Genomic DNA, 23264 nt, shown 5'->3' with positions numbered 1-23264 from the left:
CTTGGGTATTGCAAAAGTTTCCATAATCCTGATTTTATAGATTTGTAGATACATGTTAAGCTTGTAATACTGGGCATTGCATTCCCATCTATTCATATAACTTTGGAAGACAGAGATGCAGACAGTAATTTTAAAGAGGTTTTGCTTGTAATGAAATCTTTAAATGTTAATTCATCATGTAGTAGGTAAAATTATCTGTTTAATACATCTTTTCATAAAAATGGGATGTCTGATATTTAAAATAGTACTGAGTTTGATTTTTCTTCCCCCCTGCTTCCATAAGGGTCTCTTCTGTCATTTTCCCAATGTGGCAGTTCTCAAACTGTTGACTCTTCCTTCTTTTCAGGGAGGTTCTTACTGTCAAGGCTTCTTGCAGTCCTTCATGTTAATGTCAGATACTCAACTGAAAAAGAAATGTGCGATTATTTTTTTTTTTCCTTAAGAAAATGTGTGTTAGTTCCAGGGTGTTCTAGTCAGTTTTCCGATTAAGATGAACCTTAAAATAAAGCCATTGTGTTGGATTTCCCATTTTGGCAAAGCTTCTTTCTAGGAAATATTCAGAAACCTTCAGGTTCTGAAGTGCAAATGAAAGCTATTGCAAGTTAAAATTTTAGGTCTCTTGTTGAGGGGCTGCCCTGTGGTATCCTCATTACAGAATGCCCCCGTCTCTCATGGAAATGTATCTTTGTACAATTATATTTCAAAATTTTTTGGCTTGTTTTTGTTATGGATGTGCTGTATGTTGGGTCTACAGGTTATTTATTTGTGGGCTACAGTTTGGTAATACCACTGCAACACTCAAACATTTAGATATGTGCTGGGGTTGGGGGCTAGACTGGCATTGGTTCATTGACAGTTTTCTGAAGTATCTGATTCAAACAACTAAAGCCATATGGTGTTTAAGGTCTTCAAGACCAAACCACAAAAACTCCACCCCTTTTCTTCAGTATCTCTAAACCCAGTTTGTTTATATGCCTTAGAAGTTGGCCTTATTGTAGCTCCTTTTCTAAATGAGTTCTGTCACTTTTAAGCATTTTGCTATTCTTTTCAGTGAAAGGCATGTCTTGTTGCCGTTTCCTCTGCAGTCTATGTGTGCTTTTTTCTCCAGGTGTCTGTTTTTTACTTACCATTTGTTATAAGGAATGCAACAATGCAGTAGCATAAGTGGGAATAGAGACTGCTCTGTAAGGCTTCTTCAGAGGAATGCAGAAATGCATGCAGGAGAAGGAAATCTACAGTAGTACAGCAGAGTGGTTGTAGTAATGTGAGTGTGAACAAAATAAGGTCACATTTTAGATTACTCCTACATGGAGAAAAGCAGGATTTCTCAGAATTAGGGACAAAATACTAAGTGATACTGGAGTTAAAATCATACATGGTGCATGGAAAGAATCTGAAGTTGGTGGAGACTTCAAGCTAGTTGTCTGCACTAACTAGCCCACTTTTTGGGTTATCACAGTCCAAATCTATTGGCTTATTTCCATTACCTGCATTTTTGTAGTTTGATCACTAGAGTTCTTATGTAGATACTGATTTAAGTATTTTGATGTAGAGGATGTTAGAAGGACCACAGCAGTCGTCTTTTAACATATGCTTAAATCTCCATTCTGAGAGAGATCTGTTTCCTTTTAAAAAGGAGAGTGAAATACAGGCACTTGATATCTAGGCATGGGTTTATTTGTGGTCAAACAGTTATATTTATTTATCTCTCTAACCTGTTCGCTTTTTCTCATGAACAGGAAGGGAATTTGAAATGCACGACAATTTCAAGGAATGTGATGATTTCAGTGACTCATCTGTTTACTCTAAAACATACTGTGAATGGGTTCCATGCTAACTGACAGGGTATGGCTTGAATGAAATTCTGGCTATTTGAAACTCAAGGCCTGAGTATACAAAAACAACTAATATGAGATCTGTCTGAGTGTACCTTGCATGTTCTACTTCTGGGATGCAGCAGAGGGAACTTCCCCCGGTGCACTTAGGAAGTGGTGCATGAGTGCTCCTACAGCTCTGTCATTGCTCCAAAATCTTCTAAGGGTGAGGTGAGAAAAATGAATATGGCAGTCTCTGTTGCTTCATTTCTGTCCAACCACAACAATTTTGCTCTTGAATTTCAGATCAGAACTGCAACCATAGGGAGTGCCAGGTCTGATTGATGTGATGGGCACACCCAGGGGTGTATGCTGAGGAAGTATCAGGGGTTTATAACTCTTACTCATGATGTTTCATTAGTTTATCTTAGAATAGAAGACTATCTCCTAGCTTGTCTGTTTTTACCCTTAGCTGCCTGGACTGTAGGACTGAAAAGGAAACGGCAGTTATCTTTTACAAATGCAAAATCTGGAATCACTTATCAGGAAAAAAACACCCCAAAACAAAAAAGCAAACCCAAACCTGAAAATATTAACTACAGTGGCATTCAGCTGAATCTTATTTATACAGGGGTGTAGCTGCCAGCTAGGAGAGAAGAGGGAAAGGTGCAGCTGTGCATACATGAGCCAGAGCAAATAGCTGCCCTGGGGATCCTGGTGGGGTTGCATTAGCCTTTCTTACGCCACTCTAGTGGACCCATACTTATCTCTGAACGTACACCTCAGACCAATAGCAGCATGGCATCACTGAAAATGAGCTTTTTATTGATAAATTTAATCTTGAGAGGCATATGAAAGTTGTTCTCAAGCAATAAAGGGTGCTACTCATTTGACCTGGTATAGCTAGTGGATTTCTCAGGTCGACCAGGAGAGATTTGGATGGGGAAGTGAAGAGATGGTCCTTGCTTCATTTGTCAGTTAACAGTTATAAAAGAGCTCTTCTGTGCTGGCAAAACAAGTTAGAAGGTTTCAGCTTCTCGTGAAAGACCCACCATACACTGGTAGGTATTAGACAGGATAATATTTTCCTTGGACTGCACTGTAGATTTTTTTATTTTCAATTTGTTTACTTACTAATATATATATATTTTTTTTCCCAAACCTCATGCTTATAAAGGAAAAACTAGGCAATATGCTTGAGAGTTTTTTTTCTTTTGTTTGTTTGTTTTCACTTAAAAAATAGGATTGGGATGGGATTTTCCACCAATGCTTTAATTGGAGTAGCTAAAATCAGTGTATTGCATTTCTCCTTTGGTATTTCAAATTTGGAGGCAGATTATATTGAAAGTACACCTTCAAGTAAAAACAGACTTTGCATTCCCACTCTAGGTTTGAAGAAACAGATTGTGAAAAAATGGAAAGGTAGGTTTTATGCTTAAAGCATCTTACAGATAATGTTTTCCAGTAGATTCACCAGTTTGATTCCTATTACGGAACATTCAGATTTCTATAGACAACTTGTGTAATCTCTGCCTGCATACAGAATTGGGACATCCTGGGTGTATTTTTTATGTATTATGTAGAGCTCATTAGTACTGAGGAATGGGTGATTGTGTATTCCATGATAGTGGTGATGCAGAAACATTGCAGTGCAGTTGCTGATAAGTATTTTTCTTTTAGTCCTTGCACACCCCTGTTTATGTATTACTGTTTACCTGAAATATTTAATTTTGTAAATGTGACTTTGTCCTGCAAAAATACTTTTGGCTGCATCTCTGATACTACTTCTTGTCAGGTAGGACTAAATTACCATTGTGTTAGTACAATGTAAGCAATGTTGGAGAAAAGAGGAAAAACTGACCTTGAAAGTATCTGATTTCTAGCTATAAAATGGCAGCCTTTTTTCTTTGAGGATAGGTAGTATGTCCTGAGCAGAGTACCTGGAATTCGTTCTAAATTCCCAATGTTCTATAATATTCTAATCATCTAGGGCTGACCCAAAGCAAATACGCTTTCTTTTGACCAAACAGGGAAAAAAAAAATTATTCCGTTTTAAAATATTTTTCCATTTTATACAGTTTAGCAGAAATTTTATTTTACCTTAACAATCAGCAGCAAAGCTTAACTAGAATTAAAAGCAGGGAATAGCTAGTACAATGTATTAGGAATGAATGAATGTGTTAAAGGTACTCAAGACAACATGTGTCACCAGGTTTGCAAAATAAAACTTAATGAGAGTTTTCTCAAGTCAGGTATACATCTTTTTGCTTATTGTCTATTGATTTAGAGGTATTTTTGGGGAGGGGTTTGGGATTTTTTTTACTTAGTGCATACTTATGTGTTCAAACCCCAATATGATAACTTTATGGTCACCTTTAATATTTGCTTAGAATGAATGAGTCAACTTGTGCAAGACAAATGGATAAGCAGATGACTATTGCAAGATTTGTTCCATCTTGGATATTTTCTTTTTGTTTTTTCCCCAACTGACTTGTTTTAAGATCATGGAGAAGTTACTTAAAGTTCATTTTTTGATCGAAGAAAAGGTATCTTGAGGTTAATGTTAGTTCCCGATTGTAACAACATGAGGGCGCTTAATTTGTGAATGGTCCAGTTAACTTCAGTAAAAATATTCCCATAAGTAAAATTACTCATGAGCATTGCAGGCATCTGGTTGTAGGTTGGGTTTTTTTGGTTTTGGGTTTTTTTTATTTTATTTGGGTTTTATTATGTTTTATAGTAGTAGTTTGTCAAGGATTAAGTAGCATTTTTACCTAACGTTTCAGAGGTAAAAAATAACCTGAATTTGTTTTGGTTTTGGAAGCCAGTTTGAAAACTGTTAACACCTTCTGTTCCATTCTGGTTTTGAGACATTATTGAGACCGTGAAGAACAACTGGCAAGCCTCTTGGGGCACTGGCTTCTGTCCTTGCAAAGCATGGAAGTTATTTGTCCCTGAAGCTTTTATTTAATTTTAATCTGGCATAAGCTGAGTGACCAGTTCTTCCAGCTGCAAAAGCCAAAAACCTGCAACAGCCTTTAATTTATATTCACACATGAATGCTGTGTAATTCTTGTTGTTTGCTTGTTTCAGAAGTTCAGTGCAAAGCTTCTTCCCTTATCCCTTTCTCATGAGACCTGGAAATCTAACCTTTTATAAAGGTCACGCGTTAAAGTGATGATTGTTTCTGGGGGTGTACCTTTTATGAGTGCTTTCTTAAAAGCAGGAAGACGTATCTGTGGTTTAGTCTTCACGCTTACGTAGCAAGTAGCTGTCTCCATGTACTGTTTCACAACTTGCTCCAATTTAACCTGCTTTTTTCAGGCTTGTCCTCTTTATTCTGAGCTCAGAGTACCTCTTAAGGTGACCGCATGTAGCATGTTGTAAGTTGGAGGGAAAGAAAGATCAGACACTTTGTTCAGAAGAAAGGTATTTATGGAAACAATGCAATATACAAGTACTTCATCTCTAAACTCTAGCGTTCCCCTTGAGACTGGATAACATTTTTTTCCTTGAATTTGGTTTGCAGAATTATATCTATGCACTTCTTGTCTCTTTCCTCTGTTAGATGTTTAAGTGTTTCCAAATTCCTGCTTGGCTTACAATATGTTATTCCTACCAGTGGCTTGGTTGGTAATGGCAAGATCAGTATGTGGCAGGCATAAATCTTCAGAGGCACGGATATCAGTGTCATGCAATTAGAAGTGATTTTGGTAAACACAACCTTTGCCTTGCTGCAGATGTGTAAAGCCAGGCAGGGTGGCATGCCTGGTAACGTGGGATTCTAGTTATGTTGAGTAAAGCATATGTGAAATTGTTTGTAACTTTACAAGCTATGGCACTTGAGAAGGCTGCCAAATCCAGTATTTGCTGCTATGATTTTGGTATTTTTAGTTCTAGGATTTTTCTGCTTAGCTTGTGGGAGAAAAGACTGTGATCACCAGCTACTCTAATGCCTTTTTGTTTAGAGTTTGGGATTAGGAATATTATCTGTTTTATCTGCATGGCAGAAGGATGCATTTTGAATTGATGTGATTTTTAGATTTCTGATTAAAGGTTAGAATGAGACAGACAGCCTGAGGCTAAAATAGTCTTGTGTGATTTAACTTTTTGTTGATATTTAGCCTTTCTCCCTATTGTGGCAGTAATGCCTGTATTAATGCACATATTTGAGTAAAACTGACTGGGGTTACATGAGAATTCAAATCATTGTTTCCCTTCTTTCACCTCCCCAAAAGGAAAAAGAGTCAGTATGAGCCACAGCTGTGTCCTGCAATGCCCTCCAAAAATCAGTCACTTACTGAATGTTTCTGTTTTATTATGTAGGTAAAAAGGAAGATGGCAGTGTGCATTTTATTAACATTTGAGGAAATGGTAAAACTAGAAATAGGCATGGATTTAAGTCAATGTAATGTAGATTAGGTTATATGAAAAAAAAAATCTGGGAAAAAAGCCCCTTTATGAATAATTTCTTTGGATATGAGAAATAGAATAATGAGGAAAGAAACTTGATTTTGTCAGTGGTGAACTGATAGTTGACCAACCCATAGTTTGAAAGGTGGTAAGAACAGCTTGGTTACTATAAATGTCTCGGGCAGCAACGGCCATGTGGAATGCAGTAGGGTACAAATGAGAGCTGTGAATGAAATGTCTAGGCCATCTGAAATGCAAGTGTCCACCACTTCTGGACTGACTTGTCAGCATCTTGTGCATGAATATATTATATGTCGGTTTACAAATGTAAGCGAAAGGTATCTGAAAGAAACATCGTTGTTCCAGAACAGAGAAATTGGCTACTTTTCTTCTGACAAAATAGATTGAATGCTTCACCTCCAGCAAGAACTGAAACTACAGCTGAGCTGCAGCTTCCATCTTGCCATGAAGGCCAAGCATTCTTCTTGCCAACAGCATGCAACCACAAGATCGTACATGGATCTCTTTGGCAAAGTTTGCATTTGAGTTTGCAAAGTTCATCTGGTAATTTCTTGTGCTCTGTACAGGTCCTTGATGCTAACTCACTGCATTTGTTGCCCTTAGAACAAAGCAAATGCTGTTTCATCATCAAGCACTGGGTATGAACCATTTGGGAGAAGGTGTTAAAAGTAGAAGCAACAAAATAGGAAAAACTTAAAAATTTGAGGGTCAATTTGTTTTATATATGCTATAGTCTTTGCACCTAAAAGAAACTTTTTTTTTTCTTGATCACTTTTGATTTATAACTTCTATCACAATGGTGAGATTTTTTTAGTATTTTTAATGCCCTGTTTCTACACAGATCACTTCTTTGAACTAGCTCTCATGTTAATATGCCTCAAGGTGCCCCTTCTATCCGAATGATGCACAATCCTTGCCTGTTTCCTAGAGTCCAGTCCTCTGTTCTGGCCAGATCTGCTGGAATACGATGCTATGAGCACCTAACATTAGAGGAAGGTAATGCAGGAGTCTGAAGTTTTTTTCTGAGACCTGTTAGCTTGCATGATAACTTATTCTTTGGGAGGCTCTTTTCCATGTAAGCTACACTTCAGCTCTTTCTCCATGACTGCATCTAGTTAAGAAATCCACCATTTTTTTCACATGCATGGTGTTTGTGGTGTCCTGGTATGCCTTTTGTTCTCCTAAAGCACCAATAATTCACTTAACCTATCATATTCTCTTTTGGTACACATGACAGTCAAGTTCCTTCAAATACATGTCACTTCTCAAGTATGAGTAATGGTTCTTGCTGATGTGAGCCCTCTATTGAGTGTACTTACAGAATGTTTTCAAATGCTTGTTAAACTCAATTCTGTATCACTATAACTTTGACATATGACAACATTGCTTTTTTCTACTTTTGTTTTGTTTTCTGTGTACCTGATTTTTGTCTGTCTTCATCTAGTATTCTCTTTAGGAGCACAGATGAGTATGGAACTGTACAGGTGTCTGTATGTGTATGTATTTTGATCTGTGGAACAGATTTTGGATTTCTGGTTCCCTGATAAAATGCATCTGCTGCTTAGGTGGCCTTCTGTATCTTTGTTACTGTGGCAGCTATGCTCCCAGTTCTTTATATGAAAAGGCTTAAAATTTACAGATTAATTTGCTTCCCTTTGTAAAGCCAAGCCACTCTTTAAAAGGTGTAACTTGTTGTCACTAATTTCAGAGCTAATGATGCCTTCTAGATACTAAGGTGTGACATGATGTGACTTGCATGGAAGCTTTCTTTTAAGAGCTCTGTATCTTCACATGGGAGCCTGCAAGTCATTTACCTGTTTCATCTGTCTGTTGCTGGTAAAATTGGTGATAGCATACTGTTCAGAAGCAAATTGCAATTTGTTGATATTATGTGTATTCTTTTTCCACCTTCTTCCTCCCCCCATACAGTATCAAGTCACTGGATACTATTATTAATTTATGGCCTCTTCAGGGCATAGTAGTCATTTGATAAGATCTGCTTTGGTCTACAGGGAAATTAATGGTGTTTCAATCAGTAAGAATGATACCCAGTGAGAAGTATACTAGTTATCCTTGCTAGGTCACAGACAATTAAAAATCCTTGATACTCTTTTGATTTCCCTTGTTTTAAAGACATGAATTTGTTTCCTAGAGCAAAATATATTAGATATTTACGATTAGTATGCCATATACATGTGACAGTTATGCTTATAATCCAATTTGAAAGTTGCTGAACGTGTCACCTGTATAATTTCATGGCTTTCTATATATGTTATTTTTTCTTTTAGAAGTATATTAAATTTAGAAATTATTTAGAAGTTTCTTTTTCGATGTATATTAATATAATTCATACCAAAATGTACAAAATATTTAATAAATTAATTTTGGGGGTGTTTTTGGGAGCTAAAATATAGTTTAACATATTTTAAAGGTGAAAGCCTTTAGTAGACAGTTTTGTGAGCAGTCACTTTGTGAATGGTCAGCTCAATGCATAGTAAGTCTTAGTTCATTTATTACAGGACTTGGATCTACTGATTTAAGGAAAAAAGAGTACGTGGGGCAGGGGGGGAGGAATCAATTACACTGTGTCAAATCTGAGAAATGCTTACTTACCCATTGTAACTGGTACTACCCTCACCCTTCTGAAGTTTTAACTAGCAGTGTCTGTATTAATTGTTTCATGTGGATCATAGTCCTCTTGCTCTGTGTGAGATACACTTTTATTAAGCTCTGGTTTAATGGCTATGTGTTGGAAGTGCTGGATTAGGCCCTGGTGTACCTGGCGGTGTGATGGAAGAGGATCGTGTTTGAAAACCCAGATCCAATTTCCTGGTTTAGGTGTTGTTGGGCATAAGATAATAACAATTCTCAACAGGAACAGAAACTTGACTTGTGGAAACATAGATGATTAATATTGTAGCTCCCCGGGCAATTTTAATCCAGCCTGAATTGACTCAGTTGCTGCCAAAACCTGTGGTCTTGTACTCCTCTGCACTTTCCCATGTAGCCTCTTGCTAGCATGGGCATTCTGGTGGCCATTCAGCAAACTTGACTGGAAATTGCTTTTTGTTAAAGCTAACCTTCCAAAGACGACATTTCAGGTTCCAGTTGAGTTGGCTCTCTTGATCGGGTTCACCGTGTCACCAGCTGGCTGTTGGTGACAGCACGTGAAAGGGCTGAGAGAGTGGGAAAAGCCAAGACTCCTGTCCTCTGCAGCTCCACCTTCTTCCACACTAACACGTGCGTGGTGTTACCCGCTGACAGTTTAACTCTGAAGGGCAAAAGCAGGATTTTGTGTGTCGCTTGGATGTATGTGTTCAAGGGCTTTTTTAAGCAAGTGCATCCTTTTGGGCAGTCAGGCCTTAGTGTGTGGTGGGTTAGTTTTGGTTTTTTGTTTTGTCCGGTGGTTGGGGGTTTTTTTGGTTGTTGGTTGTTTTTTAAAGATGATCCCTTTCCAATAGTGAGTAATTGGAGGATGAGCTGAAATCTTGTTGAAATGCCGTAGCACAAAATGGAGTGTGATTCCATAGCGGTGACAATTAACTCGTGTGTATGGTACTGGGCTGGGGGCTGGCTGCCTTGGGGGGTCCCTGAGGGGGCCGAGTGTGCCCAACGAGAGACCCTGTGAACCTCAACTTGCCTACCTTGGTTATGTCTCTCTGAAATGGCATAATTCTTGTTTCACAAAAGGGTGATAAGGAGGTGTCCTGGTTTCAGCTGGGATAGAGTTAATATTCTTCCTGGTAGCTGGTACAGTGCTGTGTTTTGGATTTAGTGTGAGAATAACTTTGATAACACACTGATGTTTTAGGTGTCGCTAAGTAGCGCTTATCCTAAGTTAAGGATTTTTCAGTTTCCCATGCTCTGCCAGCGAGCAAGGTGCACAAGAAGCTGGGAGGGAGCATGGCCAGGACAGGTGACCTGAACTAGCTGAAGGGATATTCCATACCATAGACCATCATGCTCAGTATATAAACTGGGGGGAGTTGGCTGTGGGGGGTGGATTGCTGCTTGGGCATCGGTCAGCGGGTGGTGAGGAATTGCATTGTGCATCACTTGTCTTTTCTTGGGTTTTATTTCTCTCTTGTTTTTTGTTATATTCCTTTTCATTATCATGATCATTATCATATTTTATTATTATTGTTATATTTTATTTTACTTTAGTTATTATTAAATCATTCTTATCTCGACCCATGAATTTTACTTCTTTTTTTCAATTGTCCTCCCCATCCCACTGGGAGGGGGTGGGGAGAGAGCAGGCGGCTGCATGGGGCTTAGTTGCCGGCTGAGGTTAAACCACGACGGGAGGAAAGCTTGAAGACTCCAGTAAGGAAGTTCTACATAGAATATGGGTCAGTCCTGGCCTGTAACCCATGCAAATCCAGGATGCTAGTATAGCTTCTATTTTTCTGTGGTTAGCGTGGTAAAGTTTATGCAATTCTGACTGTGACCTGGTTAATAAGTTTACCAAAATTTCACTTTGACTTCAAAAGAAAAAGGATGTTTAATCAAAATTGCAAAATGAAGACAACCAGAAATTCATAAGTGATTCATTCTCAAACCCGTAAGTCACTGGGGACTGTTTACTCCATGAATGTTGTTGAGACTTTCTCTGAATTAAAGTAATGCTTAAATATGACAGAGGTTGAGTGAAGACTGTATTTTGGTATTTAGACCCACATAGGTGTAAGAAGGCAGCTTTGCAGGTGTGAGTTCAGGATCAGTATTTTCCAAGTATTTTTTTTATAGAATTATTTGAATGCATTACATGTTCGCTACTTTGATTGCTAAAAGGCATTGTCAAATGTTTTTGTTAAGGCACCAGCCTCTTTAACCCATGAAGGTTGGTTGATAAACATCCTCTATTACTATAAACATTGTTTTGACCATCTGCCAACTTAAGGCCTGAAAGGAAGGAGGAGGAAGGTGGAACGTTTTACTTGAGAGCTTGTTTTAAGGCAGATATCCCATTATGTATGTATTTTACTGAGAAACAGATGGTTTGTGAAATGAACCTAACAAAAATACAGCAGCCAAAAAAAAAATCCCTTTGTGAGTCCTGCAGTGTGATATTTGTGCTGTGAATATAAGCATGATTAGGACAATATTAACAACTGTAGTTAAAGGTAAATTGTTTGAAAGCCTTAGGTTGTATTCCTCAAATACAAGGACATATTTATAAGCTTTTTGAAGTCCACAAAAATTTCTGAAAAAAGAAAGTAGGCTTTAGCCAGTAATTTCTTTAAGTGAAGGGTTTGGCATCTTGCTGTTCTCCCATTTCTTCCTCTTTCCTTCCAGATCTAGGCACAATTGTTGGCAAATTAGCGAATGTGAATCAGAATTTGCATTGGTGGAAAAGTGTAAATAGAGCACACATATGCTGGTAGACAATTTCTAAGAGGAGAGTTCCTATAATATTTTCTCAATAGCTAGATTTATTTTGTGTTCGTTACCTTACAGCCAAATTAGTCTTCCATTACACTGAGCATGTTTTTCTTGGTGTGAACTGGCTTGAAATAGAGTTTGCCTTGGTTTTGCTTAGAGGGTAAGGTCACCCAGGGCCTCACAGGTGCCTCTGGTGCTTTGTCTCCCTGCCTGCTGCAGGGAGGAAGGGTTTCAGGACTTGTGTTGAGTGGTGACATCACTCACCTGAAGGGTTTTTTGTTGTTAAGTTACCTTTATTTTGAAGGGGTATTTTGTTTTAGTTACATTCATGTTCTTTATTTACCTCTGTTGTTCGTAATTACAGCTATTTCTTTTTCCTGAAATGGTCCTTTCATGTAGGCTTTAATAGTTTTTCTCTAATTACCATGCACAGTTAGTTAAGATTTGATTTGCAACATATTAAGATTTACTTTGTGTAACTTTTATAACACAAGACTAAGTGACACGCTTGAGTGAGAAGAGCAGCAACGTACTGAATCAATGAACACGTCCTTTTCTGGCAGCATGGTTTGGTGAAGGTAGTTTTCTTTTGGAGCCTTGTGCAGGGTTGATATTCCTGTCCTCTCCTCAGCAAAACCATGTTTGCAGCCTGGTGCAGGGATCACAAGGAACATTCTTTTGGGTAAAAGCAAACACTTCTCTCTGGAGAAGTGTGCTCAAGTAACAGGTGGGTTTTCAGGTGAGTTTGGTGATAGGAGTGTTTTTCATGTATTGAGTCTAGATGGGAGGAAAGGAACCCTTACTTGTGCTTCACTGATACCAAAATATTTCAGAAAGCCAGGGAGGTGTGAGGAATACTTATGATCAAGGTATTTTTGTGTTTGAAAGCAACCTGAGACTATAAATCGAGACCCTATTGCATTGTAAGGAAAGAGCTGAGTGAACAGTGTAACAGGAGTCTCTTCTCCTCTGGAGTAAACTTTGTGTTATTATTGACAGCTTTTCTAGGGTATCTTATCAGCTATTGGGTATGCAGTGTGCAACCGATCTATCTGGAGATAATGTTTGTAAAATTCTTAGAAATGTATTAAAGACCTGTGCGTTTTAGAGTGCTGTATAAACGTGGTGATTGCAATCTTGTGCAGAGTATGGGTTTGCTGTGTGGTGTATTCCCTGTGCAGCAGAGTGCTGTTTTCTTAACACTGCAGCTTTATATGGCTGTGGTGATTGAGACCCTGGTGATGGAGAAATCCTTTTAGGTCATTATCTTACAAAGTATGTGGTACCCTCTGAAATAGCATAAAAATGTCTTTAGATTTGGAAACATTCCCTTGTCAAGAAAAGACCTTTCTGTTTACCAAATCAAAACTACAACTGATAATTATTCTGTCCCCAAACACTGAAGTGATATGTGGGATGGTGGATCTCTTTATCCTGGATTTCAAATACCTTTTGGTATAGCATGCCAGTAATGCTGTGTTCTCCAAGTATTTGAAACTGGGCAGCAAATTGTTCTTGTATTTAATTGCTAGATAACCATTTGTGACCTTTCTTAAAAACTAGTTCAGCAGAGCAGTTTTACATATGAATTATGAGATTGCTTGCCACAGGTCGGGAGGAGATCCATTAACAGAGTGCACTAGTCTAGGCTTATTTGATTTGTCTCCCATCTATGGGACATCAGGACTGTGGAATCTCATCTTCAATTCCCCTTACATCAGTCATGCTAAAAAAGGAAACTGCCATGTGTGGTAAGTAGATCTGCTGTGTTTTTTTCAAATGCTTCTGCTGAATCTCTTGGAGTAAGAGTCAAACTACATCTGAACCTAATTTTGGAGTGTATTGACAGATTTTAAGCTTGCTTGTACCTGATAAAGTTAGTATTTTAGCTAAAGTTCAGGTGTGTTTTTTCTCAAAGCAATGAATAGTTGCCTGGGGTAACTAGTAAAGCCAATGGGATGAGATTTTTTTTGTTCGGGTGTCTCAGAGCTCAGCCCTCTATCTTGGCAATTGCTGTTGTAGCAGTATTGGACCGGATCTGCATTTTCCTAGCAAAATTGAGAATTTTTCTCTTTAGAAGCTCAGGGTGTGGAGATGTGGCCTCGCCAGCCTGGCACAAGCCCATGCAGCCCCTGGATCTTGCTTTTGTCCTCCCCCTGCTCCAATTCAACTGCTCCTTCCTATCTCCTCCACTTACAGATGTGTGCAGCTGCAGGGTGGGCTGAAGCGGGAGATGAATCCTGCTGAAAGTCAACACTTCCAAAGAAAGAGGGTAAGAGAGCTCTTCCCCACCAGCAGCGCATACATGCTTTATAACGGGTTTGACTGGCCCTGTATGGCCTTAGTAGGATGTTTCTGAAATCAGCTGCTACTTATAGTATGTCTGGTTTTTTTATAAGCAGGATTTGTTAAAGTTGTGCTGGTGGCCCACGTTCCTGCCCTAGACTGTTTGAATTCCATGTGATGCATTACTAACGTTTTCTTTCCCATGCTTTTCCTCATCCCATCAGAAGCTAACCATCACGCATTTCTAGTAATGACACTGTCATATTATTAGGATTGGATAAAAATAATTTAAGACCTGCCTTAGGCTCTTTGTAGACGCTGTCAGAGGCATCATATAATAATGCTATAGATTTTCAAAATGGGTCTCCAAATGTATGGGGAAAAAAATCTGCTGTTAGGTAATTCCAATGGCCACAATACAGCTGAGACAGTCTTTTCTGTGAAGTATTTTCCTATTTGGGAAACAATTTGAAGCTTTGTCCCTGTGTTCTCAAGACAGTGCTTTTTAAAGCTAATCTTGAAACTGAAAAATTTTAAAAAAAGCTTGCTGGGTTTCACTGCAGGCATGCAAGCAAGCTTTTTTAGATAGAAATGATGTGGACAGTCTCTCAATGATTACTTGTCACCAGGTTTGTTTGCTCTTATTTAATGTAAGAATAACTTTTTTGTTTTGTTGTTAAAGAATTGTTCCTATATCTGTGTATTCAAAGGAATGACCTGTCATGTGAAGTCCATAGCTTCTACTTAATGGTGCTGATTTCTAGCTCTTCTGTTAGTATAGCTCACTGAGCTGTGCAACATTTCGGTTGTCTGATACGAATGGACAAATATTTTTATGAAAAACTAAAGAACAAGGTGTTAATTTTTTCCCTCAAGATTTATAGTTACTTTTTAGTTTTACAGTCAACGGGTGGAACGTAAACCTTTGCGGGCATGTTTATTTGAATGAATCAGTGGAACAGGCTTTTTTTCAAGGCTTTTATTTAGAAGAGTAGTCATGTTCTGCCCTAAAGATATAGGGAAGCAGGTGAATTGATTTGTTCCTGTGTATTCTTGACTGTGACGGCCAATGACTCCAATGGACTAGAGCAGAAGATGCTATTTGGATTGTGAAAGTGCTTAAAAAGAAATGGTCATTTGCAATGTGTATGGGTTTTGTTCTTCTGTTACTAATTCTCCTTTTATATTTGAACTTTTTAGCCTGGCATAAGATTAGAGAGTTTTTCCCTCTTTAATGGAAATCTCTGGCATACAGAGTGTATTTGATTAAGAAACAGATGTGGATAGTGGGTGCTTCTGGGCGGTGGGCGAGTCAGGTGCTTCTGCTGTGACTACGGCTGAGCTGAGCTGCCGAAAACGCTGTGGCTGCCTTCTGGGGGCTGCTGCTGCTGGCGGAGCTGGGGTGCCTCCTCCGCCGTGGTTCTGTGGCTTGGGGGAAAAAACCCCAACATTATTTACTGGCCTCTCTAATTGCCAGTGTTAGGCCCCTCCTCCCTTTTTAGTTTTATGTTCTTTAACATCTGTAGCTTCTGCAGCCTCTGTAATTGCTGTTCGATTACATTGGCCTGGTGCTGCAGGTTTGCAGTTACTAACATTTGTGAAATTTTCCTTAAAGAGTATCTTTCTGTAAAGTGAAAGTAAACTCAGTTTTCTGCATCTAAACAAACAAAAAACCCCCAACAGAAGCTATGTTATCACCTTTTATGCTATGGCATTATATTAAGTTACTTTTTTCTGCTCTTGTAATTCTAGGTTGTGTTGTTTTCCCCAGCACTAATGAATACATACTGAAGTGCAGAATCTCAATTTGTGGCAATGTGGAAATGTTTTATGTACTTCATTAAGAATGGATAACCTTGCTGTTTTGTTTCTTCATAATCTAATTTCCTGTATTAACAATTTTCTTATTTTACTTTCTTTCCTAGAATTGCAGTTTCTTTAGAAACAAGGGTGTCTAGTTTTTTGGTATTCCTATTAAAATCATGAGTTGTTCAAAAGTGTGTTTTTCTCTGTATCCAAGGGTGTTAGTTACAAAGTGTTTTAACTGCAGCATATGTAGATAAACAAATATGCTATTTTAGCCCCTTCCCACTGCCAAAAATAACAGCAAAAAATGTCCCTGACTTCCTTATAGCTCCATCTCCTAATTTGGGTTCAATCTTATATCTTGTAATTACTCATTTACCTTTAGACCATAGTACTTTTAAAGGTGATATATCTAGTGTCAGAGTCTGTGTCAGCATGGTATGTATCGTACAATATGACGTCCCTCAATGCTTTGACAAAGACCATTTTTCTTAAGACTCTTTACTCTCTATCAAGCATACTCCAGAAATAAATTCAAAATACCCAAAGTAGTCTACCTGAAGTAGCCTAATTTCTCAGTGTTTCTTGTACTAAAAAAAGCAGGAAAAGTATGTATTTGTGAATTCATACTTCTGTATATTTACTGATAAATAAGAGAATCCTATGTTTAGAGCCAGACATTCAAAATCACTTCATTTTTAACAAAAGAAGAAAAGGTGTGGACCAGATTCTCAGCTATACCTGGTCAGCCTGGGTGCAAATGGTTCTGTAATAGTGAGACCACCTTAAAAATAGTGTTTGAATAATTATGTAGCACACGCTGGTGTGGACTGGGTAACTTTTCTGGCCTTGAGTTGAACAGTTGAAGCTGGGAATAGATTTTCATGAATCCTTAATAGTTAGCTATATTAATAGTCTTTCGATTCATGAAGTACTTTCTTACATTTCTCTTTTGGTTTGGGTTTATTAAAAGTAATATGTTCAGAGTGTTCTGCAACTCTCTCCCCTTTCTTCTGATGGATAAATGAGCACCGAGTTCTCAAAATGTTACATCTCATTTTATTAGTGAAACTGCAGCAACTTTGGAATGGACAAGAATCAAGGCAGATTCCAAAACTTGTCTGTTCAGATAAAAATCTGGTGTTGAAGACTGCTGCTGTTCATGGCTGGGCATGTAGTTTGAGAGAAATTATATTAGCATTGAATTTTCTTTATTGTGTGTAATTTTGCTAATATTCTTGGAAACGCAAAAGTAGTGGGTTCTGCTGCAACTCAAATACTTTCTCATTTGAAAATGAATATAAAATCTAATTTGTTTTTCGTTCACCCTCTCTCCTCAGAGATCTATCAAATTATCCTCTGTTTTAGATTCAGGTTCTTCATGGAAATTAATCGTTCTGACCCCTGTGAAGTAAATATTACTTTCATTAATGGGAAAATTGCAGAACAGACAAGTAAAATTGCTTGCTTGAATTATGCAGAGCTCTTAGACATGTGGTCAAATTGCTAGACTGTGCCTGTTTTCAATAAATTCTTTACAAAATTTTTTTAATGTAAGCTGTAGTAATATTGATGCCATCTAAGCAGACAGAAAAATGCTTTTCTTGTTTCCTGAAGAGTTCTGTGACCAAAAGGATAACTGTGAAATAACTGCTTATAGAACAGTATATCTTGAAATGTGGATAAATGAGCTATCTACTGAGAAGAGTACAAAATAGTTTGTAATTTTCCTAGGGAAACAGGCAAAGAACCCTTTTAAATTTTATCTTAACCTGGCAAAGAGCATGAAGGTCCTTGAATGGGCAGAGAAACCCCCACTCTAACGGAAACTACCAGGTCTGCCAAGGGAGTCAAATGGGGATGGAGATGGAAGGTGCTTGTGTTTTATGGAATAACAGATTATTGGTTCCCATGAAATGCAAGTGTCAAAGAGGCTTCTCCACTGAAAGTGGATACCTTGGGTGCGGCAGGAGAGAATATCTTGAATTACTTTTGTCTCTTTCAGTAGGGTGGAAATAATGAGTTCTGCTTTATCTCAAAGGCAGTGTAGATGAATGTTTTCTTTTCCTTGAAGAAAGGTTTGTAACATAGGAAGGCAGAAGTTTGATTACATATGCAGTAAACTTTCTAGCTAAAGAATTGTCTTTTTATTATAGTTGAATTTTGAATTAGGGATAGAAGAAGATACGATTTATGAAGTGTGAAACTTGTTAGAGATTACTAATATTTTCAGTTTGACACAGTTTCAAAGCTTTTGAAGACTGAATAAATTCTGCTCCACAGGGTGCAATTTTTTATATTCTGTTGGATATTTTGAAAGTATAGTGATGAAGTTAATGCCTCTCAATGAATTTTATGGGCAGAAGACATCTCTACAACTTTTATTGTGAAGCTTCCTTCTGTAGCAGAGGTATGGTGTATGTTTCTGGTGTGCTGTGAAGGGGGCTGGAGGCTTACAGAAGTGGTGCTCACAGCATGTATGCAGTTAACGGAAATCTACGTTTGGATATTCCTGGCTTCAACACTTTTTGAGATAAAGGGTAAAGTAGTGGAGTTTCTGCAATATGCTGGTTTACTGTGAAAGACTGGGGAAATGTGATTTCATGTTTTGTTTGTTGACAGATGTTAGTACATGTCAATGGAAACCCACGGTTGATTGGTGTGCAGGGATGCTGTTCAGTAACAGCGCTTCATGGCTTTTAGTTTGTTCACTATAAGGCAGTTCTCTGCCTTGTTTTGGGTGTCTAATTTGTCTAGCTAATGTATTGTTGGTTACATTATGTGTATTATCAGTTCATCAAAGTGCTGATGAAAGCCTTCACATAAAAAGAAGTTGTTATGGTCCTTCGCCATGCGTGGTAGAAGTTGGAAGACTAATATTTCTGACTGCCACTTGGCTGCTGGACAACCTAGAGCAATGCCTTTTCTTTCTCTTACCTTGATTTCCCTTTCTTTGTATTTTGTTTAATGATATTTACCTTATCTGCAAAGCACTTTGAACCCTTATCAGTGGAAAGCTTCCTAATGGTGGCAGATTCTATGCATCTTCCTCTGTTTTCACTGACAAACAGCTTTAAAATTCCAAATACAGAAGTCATTTGAGATGCCATCTCAGTCTTTCATTTCGTTGAACAGCAGTCACATGGATTGAAAATATATGGCAGGCGGGGAATGGAAAAATAGTGAGCTTTCAAATTATGAATTTGCAAATTCTTTGCTGAATGTGCCCTTTATCCTTTCTCCTCCATTTTTTTCAGCCACAGACAGAATATTAGTTCTTTGATTGGCAGCATTAACTCCTTCTACAGTGGAAAACCCTGTCCTTCTCTTATAGCTTAGCTGTGACAGAAAGCTAGGCTGAAAAACAAGCAATAGGACAACTTTTCTGAAGAGAAAACTTAACTTTTGAAGAGGAAGTATTGGACAGCAAAAAGGGTGGGTCACTACTTCATGTAAAGGGGGAGAAAAGTGGACTGTTTGCATTTGTTGTTGGTTTTCTGCATTTCAAATTTAAGTATTTGCATTCCTTACTTTAAAGTGCTTACTGTTGTCAGCAGTAACTCCAAAGTTCACATTTTCATCCTTGTGCTCTGTAAATGCCTTGATGTTTTACTTCGCTTAGTTCAGGACTGGACAAAAGCATTAGTTCATAGATGAGAAGCTCTTTCAACTCAGCAGTATCTTCTTGGTATAGGTATTTTACTTGTAGGATGTGCAATTATATTAAAGGTCAACATAAAACCATTTATATGCTATTACAGTCATACACTGTGTGGCTAGAAAAACTGCCTCAGTGTGAAAGTGTGCGAGCCATGGTGGTTGTGAGTAACCAGGAAAAGTTACGGCTTACTGTACTAACATGATGTGAACATCAGAAGAAGCCTTTTCAGGTTAAATGAATTTAAATGAAACTTTTTTCCATTACTCCTTTTGAGAAAAATGTGAAGAATTACAGTAATTGACTCCTGTTGACAGGGCAGCAAAGTAGTTAATGAATTAAATGCAATGTTTCTAATTTTGATTGATACTGTATAATTATGATGTCAAAGGTATTTGAATTTGTATCAGGCTGTAAATCTGCATCAGACTTCTAGTTTACCCTTGCTGAGAGGAAAAAACCAACACACAGAACGACAAAACCTAGACAACCCCCCAACCTAAGCCGAATCTCCCTTTACTCGAAAATTGAAATACGATTCAATTTCAAATCTCTTTTTCTATACCGCTATTTAGCAAAAAGGTATGAGAAGGTAAAAAAGTTTCACTAGTTCAGCTTTCTTCCTTGTTAGTAGCATATCTCTGAGAAATTCTTGAAGGTCTTCATTTCTGAAAAGCAAAGATAAATACTTTCTCTGAATTTTGATGGCAGCAGCAGCAGAGAATCCCTTGACAGCCCTCCATGCTCTTCTAGGGTTTTTTCTTTCCTAATAGCCTTAGTCTGACTGGAGATCTTAGAGCCTGAAGGTAAAAGGCAGCCTTCCAAACTACTTGAGCTGTTCTGTTCTCACTAAGAAGAAATAAAACTTCATTTACCTAAAAGTGAAATTTATGGAGGAATACAAGAGATCAGATCATTCTGGCAGTGACTCGTGAAGCAAATGTTCTTTAGCTTGACAAGCTGAGCATGAAAGGATACACTTTATTAGGATGCAAATTCTATGTATGTGATTCATTTGTTGTGTAATATTTTCCTGCATCTTTTGATTATTAGAATTATCTGTGTATTACTATGTAGAGAGGCTTTATTAATGTGTCAGAAATAGTATTCCACTGTTCACCAGAGTGAAAGTCAAGGTGGCTATAATTTCAAAGTTTAGTAGGAGTTTATATACCTTCTTTTATAATAAACAACTCCAATTTTCCTAGAATAAGGGACTTCAATTCTTACTTTTTATACAGCTTTTTTTTTTTACTTGTTTCTACATCACCTTCTTTTCTTTTTGCTGTGTTTTTCAACATTTCGCATTTATTGTTTCAGATCCTCCTTTTTTCTGGAGGTTCTACTGCCGATGAGTTTTATACCTCTGTTTGATACTTCATCCCTACCTGCCTTTCTGACCCAAAAGAATTTGTGCCTCAGTGAGCTTCAGGAGCAGCTGTCTTGTGTTTTAAGAGTAATTTTTAGAGCTTAGCTGTGACTCTGAGTGTGCTGCTTCTGCTTGCCTTATAGGTTTGTGCAAGTCAGCTGGCTTGGTGCTTTTCAAAATCCTGCCTTGCCTGTGTTTCTGATGTGTATGAGTAATAGCCATTAGTGCGTAACAATCATATAGTTGAAAAGATGTATAAGAATGGAGTTTACTTTCTAGTAATGTTATTTATCAGTTTCTGGCATTCAGCATCTTCAGTGACAGCATACGTCTGGCTGGTGATGAAACTTGGAGCCCTGCGAAAGCTTTGTTTGGAGGTGGCCTTTCCGGACTACTGCTCTAGGCTGTTCTCTGTTGTGGCAGTGTACTGTGGGTGCAGGAATTGAGTCATCTGCTAGGAACAGGGCTTTGAAAATACCAGCCCAAACACTGAAGGGAATTGGGTGCTGAAGTCCTATCTTCTTGTGACTGGGGTTTGCAAAATAACTTGCAGGCTGGTGTCCAAAGCCATGGGAGCAGCAGCATCTTCTTTTCCATGCAGTGCATCATCTCATGTTTGTTGAAGTTCATTGGTGAAGCTTGTCCTGGCTGTCTTCATTCCTCTGGTAGTAATTACAGGAACAATCAGCTAACGCATGTACGTCAAAAGCCTTTTGTTCTTATTATGAAGGGAAAGACAGGCCTATTAAAAATATTTTCATTGGTTTATGATGGCACAAGAACACTTTACGTAGACTATTTAGAAATTATAATGGGTATAGGTGGTGCCTTCCTAAAGAAAGCAGGATATTTCCAATGATGCGTGTTCTTTCTTTCTTTTGAAAATCTGGATTAGTTAATAATCCTGAAAGGCCTGCTCACTTTCCTTGGGGGATGAATGGGCTGAAGGCTGTGTGGGCTAGGGAGGAAAATGGGTTTTTTAAGTGTCTATGAGAGAGAAGCATCTGAACTTCTTGTGGCTATTTTTACAGCAGTTTCGAATACTGTTAGATTCCGCTGAGAATAAATGCTAGTTATTCTTAGTGATGCTGAAGAGCGTTCTCTTTCCTTTTCTTTTTTTGAAAAGGCTTTGGCTACAATTTCAATACTTCCTAATGCTATTAATTATATAAGGCTTCTGAAGCCTTGGACTGCTGTTCTGCAGGTGACTTGCTGCTCTATGAAAACAGCTTTTGCAGGATGTGGCAGAGAAGTGGGGGAGATGAAGCATTCCTTGGGTAGGTGGTGGATTCTGAAATCAGGGGGATGAATCTGCAAGGACTCCTCATCTTGCTTGTAGTACTGCATATTGACATCTGGAACATAGCAAACAATCCTTTGAATTCTCTTTAAGTTACACATTTTAGTTCTTTCAAGGGTGATGTAAGAAAATAGCCTTTTTCAGTAAAACCAAGTTCTTTCTTCCCTCCCTCCTTATGTACGCCTACACCAATGTTTTTTCAGCTCTGCAAGTGTGTTTTTTCTCACTCTCTCTGCTGTGTAGGCGGCCTTCCCAATCACAATTGAGCTTCGCAGGCAATCTTTAAAAAAAAAAAAGAAAAAAAAAGTAAAAGTTGTCTTTACACAGCAGGTGTATAATTTAAGACCAAAGAAAATGGAGAGTTCTGGGTTAGAATTATGATGCATCTTAGTAATGCTTGAATAGGTGAAGAACTTCACCCTAAAGAAAACAAGGAAAATTTTTCTTGATCAGAAGGCCATCACCTGCAGAAATTATTTACCTTCTGTGCAAATGACTTGCCAAAATGTCAGTAGCAATCACAAGCAGATAGATTTTAAACCTTTTACTTGCTTCATTAGACTGAATTATAATTGAACTTTTCTACCCCAAAATTACAATGTGACTACTTGAAAGGGACAGGTTCAGTTGGTTAGTAATATGAAAGTTAAAATGCAGTTCTTTCTGGAATGTTACCATATTTTATACATGAGTTCAGTTCTCTGTACCTTTTGGAAACTGCTTTTGCTGCACTTGATGACCATTTTTTTGTATACTGCAGCTCTTTTGATAATGCTGCTCATTTTTCCAAGCTCTTAATTTCACACAGTATTTTGTAAGTAAGCCTAAACTTCACTTGCAATAAAAAACCCAACTCTGAAAGCTATATTTTTAATTGCTTAAAGGAAGATAGTAGTATTTACTTTCTTGAGCTCAGTTGATAATGCTGTTTGGCACTTAAAAGAATTTTGGTTGATGCTAATGTTCTTGCCAACAGGTATTCAAGCTTAACTCTGTCTTAGAAGTACTGTTGAGAGAGTAGCAAGGGGTGACTTGAAATTCTTTGCTTATCAACTTATCAAATTTCAGAGATCATTTTAATAAAATAAATAGCAATTGTACCATGATTTTATGTGCAGCTTATGCTGGTATTGCAGCTGAAAGCGGCTGTCCTTGTCTGGTTATCCTGACCCATACCTTTTCTGCCTCATGTCAGGACAAGTTCTTATGTAG

Source organism: Haliaeetus leucocephalus, unplaced genomic scaffold (genome assembly GCF_000737465.1).
Source record: "Haliaeetus leucocephalus isolate CR32 unplaced genomic scaffold, Haliaeetus_leucocephalus-4.0 Scaffold417, whole genome shotgun sequence".
Taxonomy (NCBI): Eukaryota; Metazoa; Chordata; class Aves; order Accipitriformes; family Accipitridae; genus Haliaeetus; species Haliaeetus leucocephalus.
Note: the sequence above shows the minus strand (reverse complement) of the source record.